The 12,670-nt window shown below is 44.3% G+C and overlaps 1 non-coding gene across 1 annotated transcript; it reads right to left on the reverse strand.

Annotated features, from left to right (window-relative positions):
* Positions 1-11,560: 11,560 nt before the first annotated feature.
* On the reverse strand, positions 11,561-11,667 carry LOC144327655 (U6 spliceosomal RNA). Its single transcript, XR_013392753.1, has one exon. It is a non-coding gene; the product is annotated as a U6 spliceosomal RNA (small nuclear RNA).
* Positions 11,668-12,670: the final 1,003 nt, after the last annotated feature.

The following is a 12,670-nucleotide window of genomic DNA, read 5'->3' on the forward strand; positions in this document are numbered from 1 at the left end:
TTCAAATACAGTGGTGCCCCGCAAGACGAATGCCTCGCAAGATGAAAACCCGCTAGACGAAAGGGTTTTCCGTTTTTCGATGCGCTTCACAAGACGAATTTCCCTATGGGCTTGCTTCGCAAGACGAAAACGTCTTGCGAGTCTTGCGATTTTTTTCGCTCCCCCCCTTTTTCTAAGCCGCTAATAGCCTTTTAGCAGCTAAGCCGCTAAGCCTTTAATAGCCGCTAAGCCGCTAAACCGCTAATAGCGCTAATCCGCTAAGAGGGTTGCTTCGCAAGACGAAAAAACCGCTAGACGAAGAGACTCGCAGAACGGATTATTTTCGTCTTGCGAGGCACCACTGTATCTTAAGGGCTCTCACATGGAAGTGGGAGCAAGCTTGTTTTCTCCTGCTCTGGAGGGCAGGACACGAACAAATGGATTCAAGTTACAAGAAAGGAGATTCCCACTAAACATCGGGAAGAACTTTCTGGCAGTAAGAGCTGTTTGACAGTGGAATGGACTCCCTCGGGAGGTTGTGGACTCTCCTTCCTTGGAGGTTTTAAAGCAGATGTTGGATGGCCATCTGTCATGGATGCATTGCAGGGGGTTGGACTAGATGACCCTTGGGGTCCCTTCCAACTCTTTGTTGTTGTTGTTTAGTCATTTAGTCGTGTCCGACTCTCCGTGACCCCATGGGCCAGAGCACGCCAGGCACTCCTGTCTTCCACTGCCTCCCGCAGTTTGGTCAGACTCATGCTGGTAGCTTCGAGAACACTATCCAACCATCTTGTCCTCTGTCGTCCCCTTCTCCTTGTGCCCTCCATCTTTCCCAACATCAGGGTCTTTTCCAGGGAGTCTTCTCTTCTCATGAGGTGACCAAAGTATTGGAGCCTCAGCTTCAGGATCTGTCCTTCCAGTGAGCACTCAGGGCTGATTTCCTTCAGAATGGATAGGTTTGATCTTCTTGCAGTCCATGGAACTCTCAAGAGTCTCCTCCAGCACTGAAGTATCAATTCTTCAGTGATCAGCCTTCTTTATGGTCCAGCTCTCCCATACATCAGCACTGGGAAAACCATAGCTTTAACTAAACGGACCTTTGTTGGCAAGGTGATGTCTCTGCTTTTTAAGATGCTGTCTAGGTTTGTCATTGCTTTTCTCCCAAGAAGCAGACATCTTTTAATTTCGTGACTGCTGTGATCATGGAGCCCAAGAAAGTAAAATCTCTCACTGCCTCCATTTCTTCCCCTTCTATTTGCCAGGAGGTGATGGGACCAGTGGCCATGATCTTAGTTTTTTTGATGTTGAGCTTCAGATCATATTTTGCACTCTCTCACCCTCATCAAAAGGTTCTACGATTCTATAATTCAATATATTCAGTGCTAGGTGATGGCACAGGTTGCAGGCATTGTACATAGTTCCCAGCCACAAAGATTTCAGGGATGAGAAAGACTTCCTAATCTTCCTCTGTACCATTCGCATTGCCTGAATCTCCAGCCTTCCTTTTCAGTTGCATTGGGAGAAATGATTGTTAGTGGAGCCGTAGGGACCAGAAAAAGCCAGTGAACACTGGATACTGTTAATCTGCTGTTTGTGTAAGTTGTTGGATCTTAGTGCACTAGCAGTTGCATAAAACTAATTTTGCTATTTAGATTTATGGGGACTGGAAGAAGTTCTCTTGCCCATGGTTCATACAGACATTGAGCTTACAGTCTGGAAGGGGGACAAAGGCCACCAATGAGAAATATCTCTTTTAGTTTGAGAACCCACAAAAAAATGAGTGTGCTGTACTCCCCCTGCTGGCTTGATGGTAACAGCTAGCCAGAGAAACCTTGTATCCCAGTAGGATTGATACTGTATCCCAAAGAGGAAATGGCTGTCCCTTTAAATATTGAAACTTTTAATCAATTAAGTGGTTAAGTTAAACAATGTGACCTCCTTTCAACTGCCTTAAAGCCAAACCTGAGCAATCAGGCAAAACATTTTTTAATATAAAATATATGAATACTTATAAAAACTGTAGATGGGAGGCAAAATCTCAGAAGAGGTATTCCCCGCTTATATATAATTTTTTAAAAAAGTATTTTCTTGGTTTACAAAAGTATGTACATTGTCTATTTTTAACAGGCCAGGGAGTGCCTCTTCTAAGTTGCTACTGGTGCCTGTGATATATACACAAACCATCTAAGCACAAAGAAAGTCTCTCCCCCCTTTCAAAGGGATTGTTTCAGCCCAATGCAAATTTATTCAAATTTCATTGATAAAGACTCATCTGGACAATCCACAGGACAATTTCTTTAACTGGGTTGCAGGCTGCAGTCCTTAAACAGTGATTTAATAAGTGCCAGCCACAAGGTTGTTAGTTTATTTGACTTTGAGAAATTTGTTAGAAGACAGGTTGCCACCTTTTTAAACTGGCCATGCTCCTGCACCCTTAAAAGTGACCTGTCATGCTGAAATGAAGAAAGTGACAAATTCCTCCTCATTTTCTCTTCATGGCAGGAAAATAATTGACTCCTTCATTTATTATTATTGGGCTGCTTGCTATCATCAAAGCAGCAGGAATATACACCCTTGTGCAAATTAATTGAAACAAACAATGTAGTTTATTGTACAAAACTCACATACACCTGTAATAAACTCACATATACATGCATTAGTAATGGATATGACCTCCACTATTTTTAAGCAGCATTTGAACACAGTTTGGCATGGAGTCTACCAGTTTTGAACAGTCACTGTTGATTTTCAGATCCCTGTACCACACTTGAATCAGCTCCTGAATGAGCTTCTTCATAGTCATACAGTCTATATTTCTTCACCACTTTCGATGTGTGACAGGGGGCTAGGTCCTGCTGCAATATCCCAGTACCATACGGATACCCCTTGTACCTACGGGACCGCCTCTCCTGGTATGCCCCACAGAGGAACTTACGGTCTTCAAATAAAAACATCTTGAAGGTCCCAGGCCACAGAGAGGTTAGGCTGGCCTCAACTAGAACCAGAGCTTTTTCGGCTGCGGCTCCAACCTGGTGGAATGCCCTGTCGCAAGAGACAAGGGCCCTGCAGGACTTGACATCTTTTCACAGGGCCTGTAAGACAGAGCTGTTCCACCAGGCCTTTGGTCAGGGCGCAGCCTGACTCCCTCCTTTGGCAATCTCTACAAAGCTTTAGTCTATGGTTGCCATCAATTTGTATTTTAATTAATTTTTAGAATGTATTTATAATGTTGTACTGTTTTAGTGTTGTTAGCCGCCCTGAGCCCGGCTTCGGCTGGGGAGGGCGGGATATAAATAAAATTTTTTATTATTATTATTATTATTATTATTATTATTATTATTATTATTATTATTATTATTATTTTCCAGCTCTGAAATAACTCTCTTTTGTAGAACCTCAATATATTGTGGCGAGCACATCATTCCTTCTATTGATTGCAGGCTTCCGACACTATAATGATCAACTGACTTTTTGTGTTTGTTTTGAGGACAGGATTACGAGTAAGATAGAAAACGTGCTTTGTTTCAATTAATTTGCACAAGGGTGTACGTAGGACCTTGTTAAAAAAAGAGAGAGTCGGCAATCCCAGTTGGAAGTGCAGGTGAAAAAGAGCACAATAATGCTGCTGCTTTGATCCAGTTTCAATCTGGGATAGATGCCCCCATCTGAAACCCCGGAGAACTACTTCTAGTCCATGTGGCCAATACAGTGGTACCTCAGGTTAAGTACTTAATTCATTCTGGAGGTCCGTACTTAACCTGAAACTGTTCTTAACCTGAAGCACCACTTTAGCTAATGGGGCCTCCCGCTGCTGCTGCGCCGCCGGAGCACGATTTCTGTTCTCATCCTGAAGCAAAGTTCTTAACCTGAAGCACTATTTCTGGGTTAGCGGAGTCTGTAACCTGAAGCGTATGTAACCCGAGGTACCACTGTATCAGCTTCCCACCCCTGCTCTAATGTGAGGTTCGAGAGGGCCCCAGAAAATGCTGTGGGTGTGTTTAGCATGAAAGCCACAACCCCATAGAGGAGCAATGAAGATTCAGCTGCCACCTTATGCAGATAGGAGTTGTTTGGGGCTATACCCTCTGGCGAACCAAGAGCAGTGATATGGGGTAAATATATATATATCCATTTCTTATGCAGCCATGAAAGAATGCCAATGGGAAATCAGTCTTGGGCAAGCTTAGCAGTTCCAGCATTTTTAGCTTTGTTTACCAAATGCTAGTATAGCAAACATGATAAATTAGATCGCTCTCAAGGGCATCATAAAATTCCCCAATGCACATTTTCTGATTTAATCACTCTATGCAAATCACTCTCCTTTGCACAGGAAACATTTCCAGGTCGAACTTATCTTGGAAACCTGCATCTCTGCCCAAGAGGCAGGATTGCAGCCTTGTTCTTCAGTGATTTGCACATGATCTGTGCCAAGAGATATCCTATACAGGTCTAGAGGCATGCAATAGCATGGTAACACAAATTCCAGCCTCACTTTCCTCTGAGATGGATGCAGAAAGCTGGGGGAAGCCAGTCGAAATGTGCAATTATGAAGCAGTGATGGAAGCGACCAAGAAGAGTCTTAGAAATATCGGAAGAGTCATGCTATGCTAAGGACATCGAAGCTGATGTCCTGCTCTTTTAAAATGTCAGATTTCCTGTGGATGATGGCGTCATGCCGACATAAAACTAAAGCAAATGGACACAATATGGGCTACTCCAGGGGAAAACCCTAGTATGAAAGTGCTGAAGTTAGTCTGCAAGACTTTTGGGTTTTTTTGGGAGAAGTCATTTTGTTTTTTGGGGGGAATGGGATGCGGGTGGCGCTGTGGGTTAAACCACAGAGCCTAGGACTTGCCGATCAGAAGGTCGACGGTTCGAGTCCCCGCAATGGGGTGAGCTCCAGTTGCTCGGTCCCTGCTCCTGCCAACCTAGCAGTTCGAAAGCACGTCAAAGTGCAAGTAGATAAATAGGTACCGCTCTGGCGGGAAGGTAAACGGTGTTTCCGTGCGCTGCGCTGGTTCTCCAGAAGCGGCTTAGTCATGCTGGCCACGTGACCTGGAAGCTGTACAGCGGCTCCCTTGGCCAATAAAGCGAGATGAGCGCCGCAACCCCAGAGTCGGCCACGACTGGACCTAATGGTCAGGGGGTCCCTTTACCTTTAGTCATTGTAGCATCTTAAAGTCAGAGAGGGAGAGTTAATCTATGTCACCTGTTCCCCCCCAATGATGTTGTTGGTCTCCCATCAGCTGTAGTCAGCATGGCCAATGGTCAGAGAAGGATGAGGGGTGTTCCAGAAACATCTGGAAGGACAAAGATTGCCCACCTCCTATCTATGCTATTTGCAGCTGCCATTCTGCAGTGAATGTATTCTCAGCACAGAGCCATAAAAGGTGATATGTAAGTGTCAGGGGTTCAGGGAGAGAGGCACAGATGAGGGAGGAGACTGAGAGCGAGGGGGAAGAGTCCCGGAACGAGGAGGAGGAGTATGACAATGACTTGAGGGTTTCCATGAGTCTTTCAAGTGAATCGGAGGATTCCCAAAAGGGGGCGCCCCTGGTCAGGCCAAGGGGAGCCACAGGGGGGACTCGTCAGGAGCAGGGGAGCAGCAGGGAAATCCCGAGTGGGAGTGGGAGATCGGGGCCGGCTTCCCCGCCGGAACGGAGAGAAGAGGGTGGAGTTCCCAGTGTGACAGACGAAGCAGAGCAGGAAGCAGAGAGGGGAAGGAGATCGGGGCAAGACGTCCTGCCGGAAGGGGCGGAGAGTAGTACAGAGAGTAGTGTAACTGTCAAGAGGAAGGTCAGAGGTAGCGAACGCGCGCCAAGTTCAAATGTGGAGGCGCGCGGAAATGCGGAGAGCCCGGAGGAGGAGCCTGGTGCCAAAGCACGGAGGAGGGGGGACCAGGCGTCTGGGGACTCAGCGTCAGGGGAAAGCAGGAGGGAAGGAACCCAGGGGGGCAGAAAGACCCTGCGGAAAAGGAAGGACAGGAAGAGGTGGACCAGCAGAAGCCTCTTAAACTGGTGTGGAGGCGGGACTGATTCAGAGGGGACTTCAGCGGTCTAAGCGTAACAGACGTGGGGCTGCGCGCCTCGGCTGTGGAACAAACAATGTACTTCAATAAAGACTTTTGTAAATAAAGTGGACTTGGCGTTGGTCTCTTGTGAGCTGGGACCTGAGGCGGCCCTGACAGTAAGGCTTTCCTAAATAATGTCCTCCCTTCCTTCCTTCCTTCCTTCCTTCCTTCCTTCCTTCCTTCCTTCCTTCCTTCCTTCCTACTATAAAAACCCTCTTCCAAATGCTCTCCTTTGATGGACAGCTGAAATCTACATAACATCCTCTGCAGCCTGAAACTCCTGAAAGCAATTAGAGGGATAGTCTCCCATTACGTCTCTTTGATCATAGAGATTAGTGGAAATGCCTTGTGGGTACCTTTTGCTCATCTTCTTGCCAGTGCTGAATTGTTAGTAAAGACGCACAGTTTTTTGGTTTTTTTTAAAGGAACAAAAGAAAAAAAGAAAATCCCTTCTGTCTATACTATTCAAGTTAAGCGTCTATGGGAACTTGCTGCTAGGCTACTTTTCACAATCCCTTTTGATTATGTTGACTTCGACAGTTGCAAATATCTGGGCTGCACATATTATCTTCCTTCTGTCTTTTGGTGTCCCCAGCCCCTAGACTCTTGCTGGTGGTGTGTTTCTCTGGGGTGGGGTGTAGAAAATGAAGGGCACCCAATTAAACAGGCAGCAGATTCTTTAAAATGTTCCTTTCCTTTTTCTTTTTAATATAAGCACTATATGGCCATCTAACCTCCGCTTAAAAATCTCCAAGGAAGGAGAGTCTACAACCTCCTGAGGGAGGCCATTCCACTGTTGAACAGCTTTTACTGTCAGAAAGTATTTCCTGAAGTTTAGTGGAATCTCCTTTCTTGAAACCATTGGTTTGAGTCCTACCCTCCAGAGCAGGAGAAAACAAGCCTCTTAACTCTTCCATGTGACAGCCGTGAGCGTAACTAAAGGGGGGCAGTGAGTGGCAGCTGCCCCCCCTAAATCAAGTAAATCAATACAAAATACTTAACTAACTAAGCTTCACCCCCCCCCCCCAACATAAAGCCTGTCCCCCGAAACATGAATCCTGGCTACATACATGGTGGCAGCCCTTGAGATATTTGAAGATGGCTATCATATCTCCTCTCAGTCTCCTCTTTTCCAGGCTAAATTCATCCGACTCCTTCAACTGTTCCTCACAAGGCTTAGTTTCCAGACCCCTGATCATCTTGGTTGCCCTTGGCTGCACACATTCCAGCTTGTCAACATCCTTCTTAAACTGGGGTGCCCAGAATTGGACACAGTATTCCAGGTGTTGTCTGACTAAGGCAGAATAAAGGTAAAGGTACCCCTGCCCGTACCGGCCAGTCTTGCCAGACTCTAGGGTTGTGCGCTCATCTCACTCTAGAGGCCGGGGGCCAGCGCTGTCCGGAGACACTTCCGGGTCACGTGGCCATTGTGACAAGCTGCATCTGGCGAGCCAGTGCAGCACACGGAACGCCGTTTACCTTCCCGCTAGTAAGCGGTCCCTATTTATCTACTTGCACCCGGAGGTGCTTTCGAACTGCTAGGTTGGCAGGCGCTGGGACCGAACGACGGGAGCGCACCCCGCCGTGGGGATTCGAACCGCCGACCATGCGATCGGCAAGTCCTAGGCGCTGAGGTTTTACCCACAGCGCCACCCGCGTCCCCCAAGGCAGAATAGAGTGGTACTATTACTTCCCTTGACTGGGGCACTAGGCTTCTGTTGATGCAGCCTAGAATAGCATTACCTTTTTTCTCTGCTGCATCACACTCTTGACTCATGATCATATTGTGGTCCACCAAGATCCCTAGATCCTTTTCACATGTACTGCTAATAAGCCAGGTGTCCACCATCTTATATTCATGCGTCTGGTTCCTCTTTCCTAAATGCAGAACCTGACATTTGTCCCTATTGAAATTCAGTTTGTTAGCTTGCGCCCAGTTCTCCAATCTGCTAAGGATAGTGAGCGGCAGTTTAGTTTCTTTGGCCCAGCCTGTCAGCTCAGAGTCAGAGGATGAGCTGGCTCAGCTGAGCTGGAGCCTGCTGTTCTGCCAGATGACGGGATGCACCAGTCTCAAGACACTGAGCTGGAGCCCATTGAAACAGAGTCTTCTGAACTGGAGCCAAGGATCTCCATGAACTCTGCTTCCCCTGAGCTCAGGGAGCCAAGTGTCTTCCATGCTACCAAGCCATTTCCAATGGTACATCCAGTGTACCAAGTGAGAAGCTGAGAAGGAGTCCTCATCACTAGGCCTTTAAGCATCTCCATTTCCATTCTTGGTGGACTGAAGGTTCATAAGCCTTCTGTTCATCTCCAGATGGTTTGTTTTTTCAGTGCAAGCTGCTCACTTGGAGCTCTCCGCCATGTCCCATAATGTCTCATGCCAGGGCACTTAGAAGAAGCCTTGTTTTTTCTCTTACACACATAAAAGATGCTCTCTGTTGTGCGACACACGTGGAGTTACCTTTTTTCCCCAGTTTATATTTTATAAAATTTTCAAAAATTCCACATATACACACCAAAACATAATAATTTTTTCTTTGGTTTGATCAACTTCCCCTTCCATTTTCCATGGTGTTTTTAATTTCTACCCCTTGCTTCACCCTGTCTTCCCTCTCTTAAATCATCACCACCACACCATAATCTCTAATTCATCCTGTTGCTCATAGTTCAAATCCTGATTTTGAATTCATCATACTATAATATTTCTTTAAATATTCTGAAAAGGACTTCCATTTGACCACAAAACAATCATGGTTAGGTTCTCTTATTTTTGCTGAGAGCTTTGCCAATTCCACATGGTCCATCACTATACTTACCCATGGAAATGATGTATAGATGGTATTTAGCACCTAACAAACTCTCTAAAATGTACAAGAAGGTTCCTTTGGAAGTGGTAACAAATAGTTGGGTTTCCCCCCACATGCAGGCATTATCTAAACATAATGAGACTGGGTTGTATCCAATGCCTGCAGGAGTTTTGTTCCACTTACACAACAGTGCACCCTCTTCCTCTCCTCTTCCTGTGTGCCCTGCAAATCATCTGCAGATGTCCCCCAAACCATCTGGAGCAGTTTTTGAGGGTGGTGATGGGAGGCTGCCAGAGAGAGGAGCAGGAATTTCTGTTGCATAATCTGATGTCTATTACAAGATGAGGGATTTCTGCTGCCATAGCCTCAGCTGAGCCCAGATGTATTTGGAGATCTGCCTATTCCACAATCCCCTGAGTTGAGATAACATAAGGAATATCTATTCTAGATTAATTAATCTGGAATAAAATGGGATCTTCTGCAATTGATTGTTCCGCACCAAAAATTGCTTTCTCTTCCACGTTTTGGATAAACACCACCATCCAAAATGTTTTCTTTCTAAATTTCCTTTTCATTTGGAATAAAGCCATTCATTTCATTTCATTTTTTTGCTTTTAAGTGTCATTCCACTAAGCATCACTTTCCCTTTTATATATAATAATGAACTTTATTTATGGTGGCTATAATCCTAAGTTCATGTAGGTAGCCGTGTTGGTCTGACGCAGTCGAAATAAATAAATAAATTGTTCAGTAGCACCTTAGAGACTAAGTTTGTTCTGGGTATAAGCATTTGTGTACCCCGAACAAACTTAGTTGGTCTCTAAGGGATACTGGACTTTTTTTTTTATCTTTTATTTATAATCCTAAATGTATTTGTTTAATGCTATTTCCACTTGTTGTGGAATACAATGGATTTTGCTTTTTTAAAAAATAAAATAAAATCATCATCGTCTGTCGGCTTCCGAATGACTTTAGCTTCTGTCTTAATTTAAGTGTTGGAAGAGCATAACAGATTATTTAAGTAAGTGAAAGTTCTCCACTTCCCTTCCTCCCAGCTTTAAAAACCTGCCTAACAGGCTTTGCCAGTTCTCAAACCTCAAAGGTTGGCAACCTCTCTGCTTAAGTGGAGACAGCCTAATCCAAATACTTGGCTCTTCTTGCAGAAAGCGTTCTACTGATCTGTGAATTCGAAACCCTCCTGTCTCTTCTATCAGATCATCTACTGGTTCATTTCCAGTATCTCTCTACTCCTTTCTTCACCCTTGTTTGGCAGTGGCAAAATCTCTGAAGAGATTCCATGCTGAGTTTCCAGTCCAGTTGCTTCTCACTTGCTGAAATAATCCTTGATTATACAACCTTCTTTCGGTGGTTTTGGTATGTTCGCATGGAGAATACAACTAGGGTTATAAGAATGCCATTCTAACGCTGATCATAGGATAGATCAGTAGCTTGTGACTTTGTGACTTTGAGGACTGGTAAAAAAAATGCTGGGAGCCCTGGGAGACTAGAATTTTCCCTGCTTTCTGCCACATCATCGTCATCAGCTGTGCTTTCAGGAAACTCACACAAAAGTGAGCATTGCCAGAGCATTTGCTGCCATTTGCAGCAAACCAGCAAAGAATATTATGGAACTTCAAAGTCCAATAAATATATTATAAAAAGGTAAAGGACCCCTGGACGATTAAGTCCAGTCAAAGGCGACTGTGGGGTTGCGGTGCTCATCTCGCTTTCAGGCAAGGGAGCCAGCGTTAGTCCACAGACAGGTTTCCTGGTCATGTGGCCGGCATGACTAAACCGCTTCTGGCACAACAGGACACCGTGACGTAAGCCAGAGCACATAGAAACACTGTTTACCTTCCCGCCACAGCGGTACCTATTTATCTACTTGCATTGGCGTGCTTTCAAACTGCTAGGTTGGCAGGAGCTGGGACAGAGCAACGGGAGCTCACCCCATTGCAGGGATTTGAACTGGCAACCTTCTGATCGGCAAGCCCAAGAGGCTCAGTGGTTTAGACCACAGCGTCACCTGCGTCCCTAAATATATTATAGACCTTTGGTGAATCACTTCCCCAGATTTTTTTCCAGGATCCTATTCTTTTAGAACATAAGAGCATGAGAAAAGCCTCTGAATTTGGCCAATGGCTCATATAGCATCCTGTTCACACAGTGGCCAATCAGATGCCTGTGGAAACCCAACATTGATTTGGCCCTGTGCCTTTCAACATCCTTTTTACCAGTCTCCTCATTTTGTTTTTGTTTTTTTAACAGATATTTATTAGAATTTTACAATATGAAAAAAGAAAAAAGAAAAATACAAAGTAAAAATAGATAAAAAACAATTCCATCATTCCATGACTTTCTTTCATTTGCTTATTTCCCGGACCTCCTCACACCTCCCTTTTTGTATTCCAGTTCAATTTGTTAGTTCAGCAAATCCTTCCCCTCTTTGTTTATCCTAATCTTTAATCTTGAAATAATGTGTAACATTAACTTTTAACTGTTAACACCCTGGTTGTTTTTTTCATACTCCTTATAGCGTTATAGCTAAAAACCACATAAGTTTCATCCAACATCATTTTAACATTTGTTAATTTTACAATATTTCTCTAAGTAATCTTTAAATTTCTTCCAATCTTCTTCCACCAACTCTTCTCCCTGGTCTCGGATTCTGCCGGTCATTTCTGCCAGTTCCATGTAGTCCATCAAAAATATGGAACGCTTCACGAATTTGCGTGTCATCCTTGCGCAGGGGCCATGCTAATCTTCTCTGTATCGTTCCAATTTTAGTATATGTGCTGCCGAAGCGAGCACTACCAGTCTCCTCATTTTGGGCAAGTTTCCTCTTTGGAAATCAAATGTTGGAATTGGGAGGGGGGGCATTCGCCCATTTACACCTAACCACATTTGCACCTCTCATTGGGTCCTGGGCCATACTCAAGATTAAGTCCAGTACTGCTACCCCTCTGGTTGGTTCCAACACCAACTGTTCGTTTCAGATATCTTTAAATTTTACCTGTTTGCCACAACTGGTAGCCAGTCTATGTGAGAGTCACTTATGGACTCACTGTTAAGACCATTTTTATGGAAGACAATCTTACTTGGCTACGAGTGATCGCCAAAGAAGAAAGATTGTCTCCTGTTTTTCATGCTTCCTCGATCTCCATCTCCATCTCAAGATCTCCCTGGACTTCTTTATTTTTGCATTGTTGTAACTTATCCTGAGACATTATGGTTGATAAGTAATAATAATAATAATAATAATAATAATAATAATAATGGATTATTCTGAGTAATAGGTACAGGTGTACATGACTGGTGGTGGTGGAAATTGTAAACAGTGAGGTAAGAAGGAAATGAAATGCAGTAAGGTAGAGCCGTGATAATTACGCATAAAAGCAAACAATAAAAGTAGCTGATAACACAAGCATCCTGGCATTGATAAATCAATTAACATATGCACTGTGATAAAAATCTGTTGTGTCATTGCAATCCACAAGTTGTAGCACTGAACTTCTTGGTGCATTGTAATTCAGCAGTTTCATTTTGCAGCCTTCCTTTGAAGTTCCTTTCCTCAAAGATGGCCATCTTCAGGGCATGTTCTCCCAGTGGCTTTTCTGTATTGCCATTCAAATGTGAGAATTGTGTCCATCCCCTGCCCCCTCACATGGAACCTAAAATGTCTACAAAAGTATCATTTCCTGAAACAAAAATAGAATGGAATGGAACCCCATTGAAGGAAGCTTCAATTTACCCATCAAAACTCCTTGAAAAGATTTGCACAGAAACAAGAAGATGGGTTGAAAAGAAGGGGAAA

Source organism: Podarcis muralis, chromosome 4, assembly GCF_964188315.1.
Source record: "Podarcis muralis chromosome 4, rPodMur119.hap1.1, whole genome shotgun sequence".
NCBI lineage: Eukaryota > Metazoa > Chordata > Lepidosauria > Squamata > Lacertidae > Podarcis > Podarcis muralis.